We start from the raw sequence: 7,990 nt of genomic DNA, 5'->3' as shown, positions 1-7,990 counted from the left end.
TCAGTTTGGAGGGGTAAATAGTTCTACTTTTTTTATAGTTTAGGTGTGTAATAGGTCACTAGTATAGTTTAAATGCGGCTTCGACTTTTCTTGTATAATTTGGGGTGGAAATGATGCATTTTCCCTTTACTTTATTTTATTCTACAAACTTAAGCAACTGGACCTGCGCACAACGGGAGTTTCGTATATCGGCCTATCTTTGTTTTATTTTTTACTGATTCTACTAATTGGATTTTTCAATATTATTCATAGGCTTCAAGTTAATCTAAATTCATTTTCATACGTTGTTTATGCAGATTATTTGGCTGATATTTTGACTATAGACTACTGAACCCACCAACTATTTTGATTATATGCTTAACTTGTGATCAACAAATGACAGCTCAAATTTATTTGAAAAGCCAAAGAAATGGTTACTTGAATTTCTTTAATTTTCATTTGGAGTGAAGTTTTTCACTCTAGTCAATGAAGAAAGATCCTGATCTTGAAGCTACATTACATCAAAATCGTCGATGGATAGTTAATAATCAGATTAAGAACATTATTATGCACTGTCCCAATCAGGTTGCTCCGGTAAAGTATTTACAGAAGAAGTTCAAGAATCTTGATATTCAAAGAAAAGCACTAAATTAGATTAAAAAGTATCCTTGTTGCTTTGAAGTTTACCTTGAGAATGATGAGTATTATTGTGGATTAACGAAAAGAATGGTGTTTTTGACTCAAGAGGAAAAGGATGTAAAGGATATGCCAGAAGGTTTATGTGCGGATCGACTAGCTAAGTTGTTGATGATGTGTCATGATAATAGGCTTAATGTTGTGAAACTTAATGAATTGCGGAAAATTTTTGGATTTCCTGATAATTTTTTGCTTAGGATTGTACCTAAGTACTCAGAAATATTTAGAGTTGTTAACCATACTGTAAGACAAAGTTCAATGGAGATTGAGCTTACAGACTGGAATCCTAATTTAGGTATTTCTGCAATTGAAAGAATGGCTAAAACAGATGGCTGAGAGCCATGTTTTCCGTGCTCGTTACCTCAAACATGGGTCAAATCATTGGAAAGGTTTGAAGATTTTAATTCTACTCCATATATTTCGCCTTATGTAGGACTTGATGGTCTGGTAGAGGGTTCAAAGGGAATGGACAAGAGAACAGTGGGGCTGGTTCATGAATTACTGTCATTGACGTTGTGGAAAAAAGCATCAATTTTCAAATTGGGACATTTTAGAAGGGAATTTTGTTTCCCAGATAAATTGAATGTTTTTCTGCTCAAACATCCTGGAATATTCTATGTTTCTAACAGATACCATATTTATACAGTTCTCTTGAGGGAATCGTATAATGGGTCTGAACTGATAGAACAAGATCCTCTAGTTGTTTTCAAGGAGAAGTTTAGAAAATTAATGCAAGAGGTATTCCATGAATATAGTCACAGACATTATCTATTAAATTTGGAAAAGAAGAGAAATAGAGGCATGATAATGCCAAAGCCAGAGAAAAGGAGGAACCAAAGGGATGAAACTTCAGAACAATATAAGGAAGGAGGAGATCTAGGTGGTATATTTGATCCAGAAGAGAGAAAGCGGTTTTACAGAGTTCTATTTGATGACAATGACGGAAGATGTAAACATATCAATATTAACATCAATTTTCAGGTAAAGATTGGCTACTTCTAAATGATGATATATTTAATCTGCTCAATTTATTTTGATAAACCTGTCTTTTTTGTTGTTGAAAGGTCATGAGACTACGAACTGATTTCCATCGTCTCAAGAAATAGAGAAGGATAAAGAGATTTCGTGCCACTTATATAGTTCATTTCGCACCATCTTCATTTTTTATACTCTTTGTGGTATTCTTAATGTAACTTTACCTTTTTCTTTTCTTCAAAGTTAAAACTTGAACCAAGTTTGAAATATAGACATCAAATGTATAGTGATATATTTTACTGTGGATTTGTCATGTAGGATTCCACTACTTCAGCATTCTTGAGCACCTTTAGTTGTAAAAGTTGAGGGCTTTTTGGTTTGTAATTCCCAAAACTGGAGTTTATGATGGACATTATCCAAAACTTCTACTTTATCGACCCAGCTGAGGGCCTATCGGAAATAGCCTCTCTACTTCGGAGGTAGTGGTATGGACTGCGTACATCTTACCCTCCCTAGACCACACTTTGTAGGAATACACTTGGTTTGTTGTTGTTATTGTTGTTCTACTTTACCGACCCAATAGAAAATGTGTAATGATCAAAATAAAGAACTGATCAAATAGAAAATGTTATATTTTTTTTTCTAAGCTCAACTTTTATGAATAAACAAACCCAGTTTCGATCAGGTGCACTCGCTCCATCTCTTCTAGTCGTGTGTATAGCTTTCTTGATTCTAGCTGCTACTGTCTGTCTTGTTTGTTATTCCTATTTCGATCTTTTTTTTTGATGTCTTGGCTGATTATCTTGTCTGGATGTTACGATCTACTTATTTCTATTTCTCTATTTCATAGTAGTGGCTACTATTTGGCGGGATGTTAATTCGGGATGTTAATTCTACTTGTGTTTGTCAAGTTTTTTGTTCTTAGTAGTACTGTAGTGTGGGTTTGATAGTAACTGTTTTGGTTTGCATTGTTAGTGTGATCTTAGTGTTATTGGCTTGTGCGGTCTCTCATGGATGGTGTTGGTTTAGGGTCTGTCTTCGGGTGGGGCATGGGTTGTGGTCATGGGCTAGGGCAGAGGCAGGCACAGGGGGATGGAAGGGTAAAGGGGATAAGGGATACTTTAGGTTGAGAGTAGGGTCGCAGAACATAGGGTGTTTATCGGAGAAGTCAATAGAACTGGTGAAAATTCTTAGGAAAAGGAGAATTAATATAGCGTGTCTCCCAGAAACTAAATAGGTAGGTACTAAGGAGAGGGTAGCAGATGGTTATAAGTTGTGGTACTTATGAAGCATGAGGAGTAAGAATGGTGTAGGTATCATAGTATATGATGAGCTTAGGAAGCAAGTGGTAAAGGTTAAGAGGGTCAACAACAGGATGATGTTGATTAAACTAGTTATTTGAGGGTCTTCTTGGAATATTATTAGCGTGCATGCCCCTACATGTAGGCTTGGATGAGGAAGAGAAGAAAAGCTTTTGGGAGTCTTTGGATGAGATAGTGAGGGGCGTCCCCAAAAATAAGAAGCTTTTCAAATGAGGGGATTTCAATGGGAACATAGGGTCTTCTTCGAGAGGTTTTGATGAGGTGCATGGAGGCTATGGGTTTGGTATTAGGAATGATGAAGGAGTGACACTCTTGTATTTTACTTGGGCATTTGGATTAGTTGTAGTTAATTCGAACTTTTCTAAGAAGGAGGTTCACTTGGTTACCTTCCGTAGTTCGGTGGCCAAGACTTAGATTGATTTTTTGCTCCTTAGGAAAGGTGATTGGGGTATTTGTAAGGACTGTAAGGTCTTACCTAGTGAGAGTCTTTTGATCCAACATAGGCTTTTGGTGATGGACTTGGAGATCATAATGGAGCAGAAGAGGAGAGGTATAAAGGACCAACTGAGGGTTAGATAGGGCAATCTAGGATTAGATAGGGCAGTCTGACTTTGGCCAATGCAATGGATATAGGGGATAAGTTGATGGCAGGAAAGACTTGGGGGAGTGCATGGGATGCTGATAGTACGTACGATAAGACTGCCAGTTGCATCAGAGAGATATCTAGTGAGGTATTGGATGTCTTGAGAGGCCACTTAGGCAAGAACTAAGGGGACCGGTGGTGGAATATAACGCCCCAGAAAATGGATCCCGGGGCGTCACACGGTGCTTGAGGATATGAATAGCCCCAAGCTAACCCTTTGAGCCATTTTCATTCAGTTCAACACCAATCAACGGGGTTTTCATAAATAACCCTCAAATATCAACAGAGTAATCATCATCCAAGAATAAAAGAATTTTAGAAAAATAACAAAATACAACTTATTAGTCAACTCCCAACATCTATACTAGTCTGACAATTCTTTAAGAAAATCAATAAAACCAGCAAGCCATTGAGACATGCCCCAACTGACTCATACTCAGTTATCAAATGTAAACAAGAGTGTCACTCCTTCATGAGGACTCACCACCCAGATATCAAAATCATGATAAATATCGTTCAAGATTCATGCTTTATATCTCCACACATGTAAATTCATCTTTCAAAATTATAAACATCAAGATTTCATAATAATCATCATAAGATATGGGTTCATTCTTCAAATTCGTAAAAATCAAATAAAAATCATGCATTTGTAAAGAAAATTACTTCTGGGCACAAGAACGAAAGAGAGTTCTTGTTGAAAAACCCCACATACCTTGAATGATGAACTTTAGATCGATACTCATTTTTGAGATGTTAATCGTGCCTTTGAATGATGGTTCTTGGAGTTCTTGAACTAGGAACTTAGAATCTTGAATAAATTTGCAGAATTAGTGGTGAACTTTGGAGGTTCTTGAACTTGGATGTAGGAGCTTAGGGTTTTCTTTTTGAGGGAATTTGATGAAATATAATATATAATACTTCTAATAGTCTTTAATATAGGGTTTGGACAGATTTTGGGTGAGGGGGGATGACCAAAACGCCCCTAAAAATCAAATAATTCTCGAATCTATCCTTTGATGGACTGTTTTGATAGTCTGAAGTAGATCAACCATAACGTTTTACTCTGACATCCAAATTGGATGAAACCAATTTCAATAGAAAGAGGACTCTCATATCTTTCCATTGATATATAGTATCTCACCCAGATCATTGTGTACGACGAGTTATGATCGTTTGAATTTGACCTAAAAATTTGCTCTTGATAGGCTGAAGTAGATCGACCATAACTTTTTGCTCCGATAGACAAATTGGATGAAAACAATTTCATTGGAAAGAGGACTCACAGAGCTTTCCGTTTATATATAGTAAATCACCCAGATTATTATGTACAAGGATTTATGATCGTTTAAATTTGGAGAAAAAATACGCCAGGCCTCAGTACTTTTTCTTGCATGTTTTACTGTTCACTACTATTCATGGTTCGATCGGAATGTTCATAACTCATCGCTCGGGTGTCCATTTTGGATGATCCATATATAGTTAGAAAGGTTATTTGATAATCTACACAATGGTAGGTCATAATATAAGATATTACTCACGTAAAATTTATAATTCATTCTAGAAGATAGAACCCAACACGTTTACGCACAAAATTTCAACGAAAAATTTCCCGGGGTATTACATCATCCCTCCTTGGAAAAATTCATCCTCGAATGATGCTATACATGCTAATATTAGATAGAAAATAGAGCATACAACTTAAACCATTCATTAGACTCATCACCACATCGTTTCTCACTCCGAATGCAACATAGAATGCATAAATTCAAGAAACTACAGCTGAACACATAATAAATGACAGCTGAACTGCTGCAACTTTTATCAAAAGTGCATGATTTCGGAAAGAAAGGTACCTTCGGCTTGATCGGAGTTTGCGGAAAATAGGTGCGGTTACTTGGATCGCATATCCGCCTCATCTTACCAAGTTGCACCCTCAACAGATTGGTTTCGCCACAACACCTTGACCAAGGGAACTTCTTTGTTCCTTAGTCTTCGGACACTGAAATCAAGAATCTCAACAGGAATCTCATCAAAAGAAAGATTTTCTTGAATGTCAGTACTCACAAAGGAATCCACTACCACAACATCGCTAATATGCTTTCTAAGCATGGAGACATGGAATCTTGGATGAACAGAGGACAACTCGGAAGGCAACTCGACCTTATAAGCTACCTTACCAACACGGCTAAGAATTTTGTAAGGACCAACATAATGGGGACTAAGCTTCCCCTTCTTTTTGAATCTCTTCACCCCCTCTCATGGGTGAAATTTTTAGATAGACTAGGTCACCAACTTCAAACTCAAGGTCTCTCTTTCTAACATCCACATATGACTTCTGACGACTATGTGCAGTTTTCAACCTTTCCCTAATCAACTTAACTTTTTCCATAGCCTCAAATACCAAATTAGGACCACTCACAGCCGCTTCACCCTCCTCGAACCAACCTATGGGTGATCTACACTTCCTCCCATATAAGGCTTCAAACAGAGCCATGCCAATACTAGAGTGGAAACTATTATGGTAAGCAAACTCTATCAACGGTAAGTGATCATCCCAACATATCCTCTAAGGTCTGGATGGTCCGCTCAACCTGAACATTAGTCTGCGGATGAAAAGAAGAACTCAAAAGCACTTGGGTACCAAGACCCCTCTGAAAAGCTTTTCAAAATTACAAAGTGAACTGAGTACCCCTATCCGAAATAATAGACAAGGGAACTCTATGTAATCTGACTAGCTCTCGGATATACAATCTAGCGTAATCCTCAGCAGTATATGAAGTATGAATAGGCAAGAAATGAGAAGACTTAGATAACCTATCAACCACAACCCAAATGGAATCATGATGGCATCGGGAAGGAGGTAAACCAATCACAAAGTCCATATTTATCTCTTCCCACTTCCAGGTGGGAATACTAAACTCTTGCATCATACCACCAGGTCTTTGGTGTTCAACCTTAACCTGTTGGCATGTTGCACACTTAGCTACAAACGCTGCTATATCTTTCTTCATGCCACTCCACCAATAGATTTCCTGTAAGTTTTAGTACATCTTGGTGGCACCAGGATGAATAGAATATCGCGCCCCGTGTGCTTCAGCCATAATCCTCTATCTCAGATCATCAACATTTGGGACACACAATCTACCCTGCAATCTCAACACACCATCTCCCCCATGGGAGAAAACCTCTACTTTTTGGTCCTTGACTGACTCCTTTAGTCTAACCAAACTAGCATCTAAGTTTTGTTTTTCCTCCACTTGCAAAATCAAGGAGGATTCGGAACTACTCTGAACCCCTATACTACCTTCAGTAGAGTCAAACAACCTAACCCCCAATCTAGCCAAACGATGTACATCACGAGCCAACTCTTTATTACCTTCTACCACATGCAAAACACTACCCATGGACACTCTACTTAGGGCATCCGCCATAACATTGGCCTTGCCCGGATGGTACAACACACTCATATCATAGTCATTTAACAATTCTAACCATCGTCCCTGCCTAAGATTCACTTCTCTCTGGGTAAACACATACTGCAGACTCTTATGATCAGTGAAAACATCAACATGGACACCATACAAATAATGTCTCTAAATTTTCAAAGCAAACACAATAGCAGCCAACTCAAGGTCATGGGTGGGGTAATTTTTCTCATGGGGTTTCAACTGTCTAGAAGCATAAGCTACCACCTTACCCTTCTGTATCAATATGCAACCCAACCCAACTCTCGAAGCATCACAGTACACCACAAAACTATCAATACCATCAGGCAAAGTCAAAAAAGGGGCTGAAGTGAGTCGAGTCTTCAACTCCTGAAAACTCTTCTCACAAGATTCGAACCATAAAAACTTCACTTTGTTTTGGGTCAACCGAGTCATAGGAGACATTATAGAGGAGAAACCTTCAACAAAATGGTGGTAATATCCAGCTAAACCCAAGAAACTTTGGATATCAGTCAGAGAAATAGGTCTAGGACAATTTTTAACAGCTTCGGTCTTTTGAGGATCAACTCTAATACCCTCGGAAGAAATGATATGACACAGAAAAGAAATTGGCGTTAGCCAAAACTCACACTTACTAAACTTGGCAAACAACTTGTGATCTCTAAGGGTTTGCAAGACAGTTCGGAGATGATCAGAATGTTCATCCTCACTACAGGAGTACACCAGTATATCATCGATGAACACTATGACAAACATATCCAGATATGGTCTAAACACTCGATTCATGAGGTCCATAAAAGCTGCTGGGGAATTAGTTAACCCAAAAGACATAACAAAAACTCAAAATGGCCATAACGAGTTCGGAAAACAGTTTTCGGGATGTCACACTCCCTAACTTTGAGTTGATGATAGCCGGAATGAAGGTC

General features: G+C 38.0%; 1 pseudogene; it reads left to right on the top strand.

Moving 5' to 3' along the window:
* The first annotated feature begins 375 nt into the window (after window positions 1–375).
* Window positions 376–1,677, top strand: LOC107868782 (annotated as a pseudogene).
* Window positions 1,678–7,990: the final 6,313 nt, after the last annotated feature.

Source organism: Capsicum annuum, chromosome 4 (assembly GCF_002878395.1).
Source record: "Capsicum annuum cultivar UCD-10X-F1 chromosome 4, UCD10Xv1.1, whole genome shotgun sequence".
NCBI lineage: Eukaryota > Viridiplantae > Streptophyta > Magnoliopsida > Solanales > Solanaceae > Capsicum > Capsicum annuum.
This window is presented reverse-complemented; position numbering and strand designations above follow the sequence as displayed.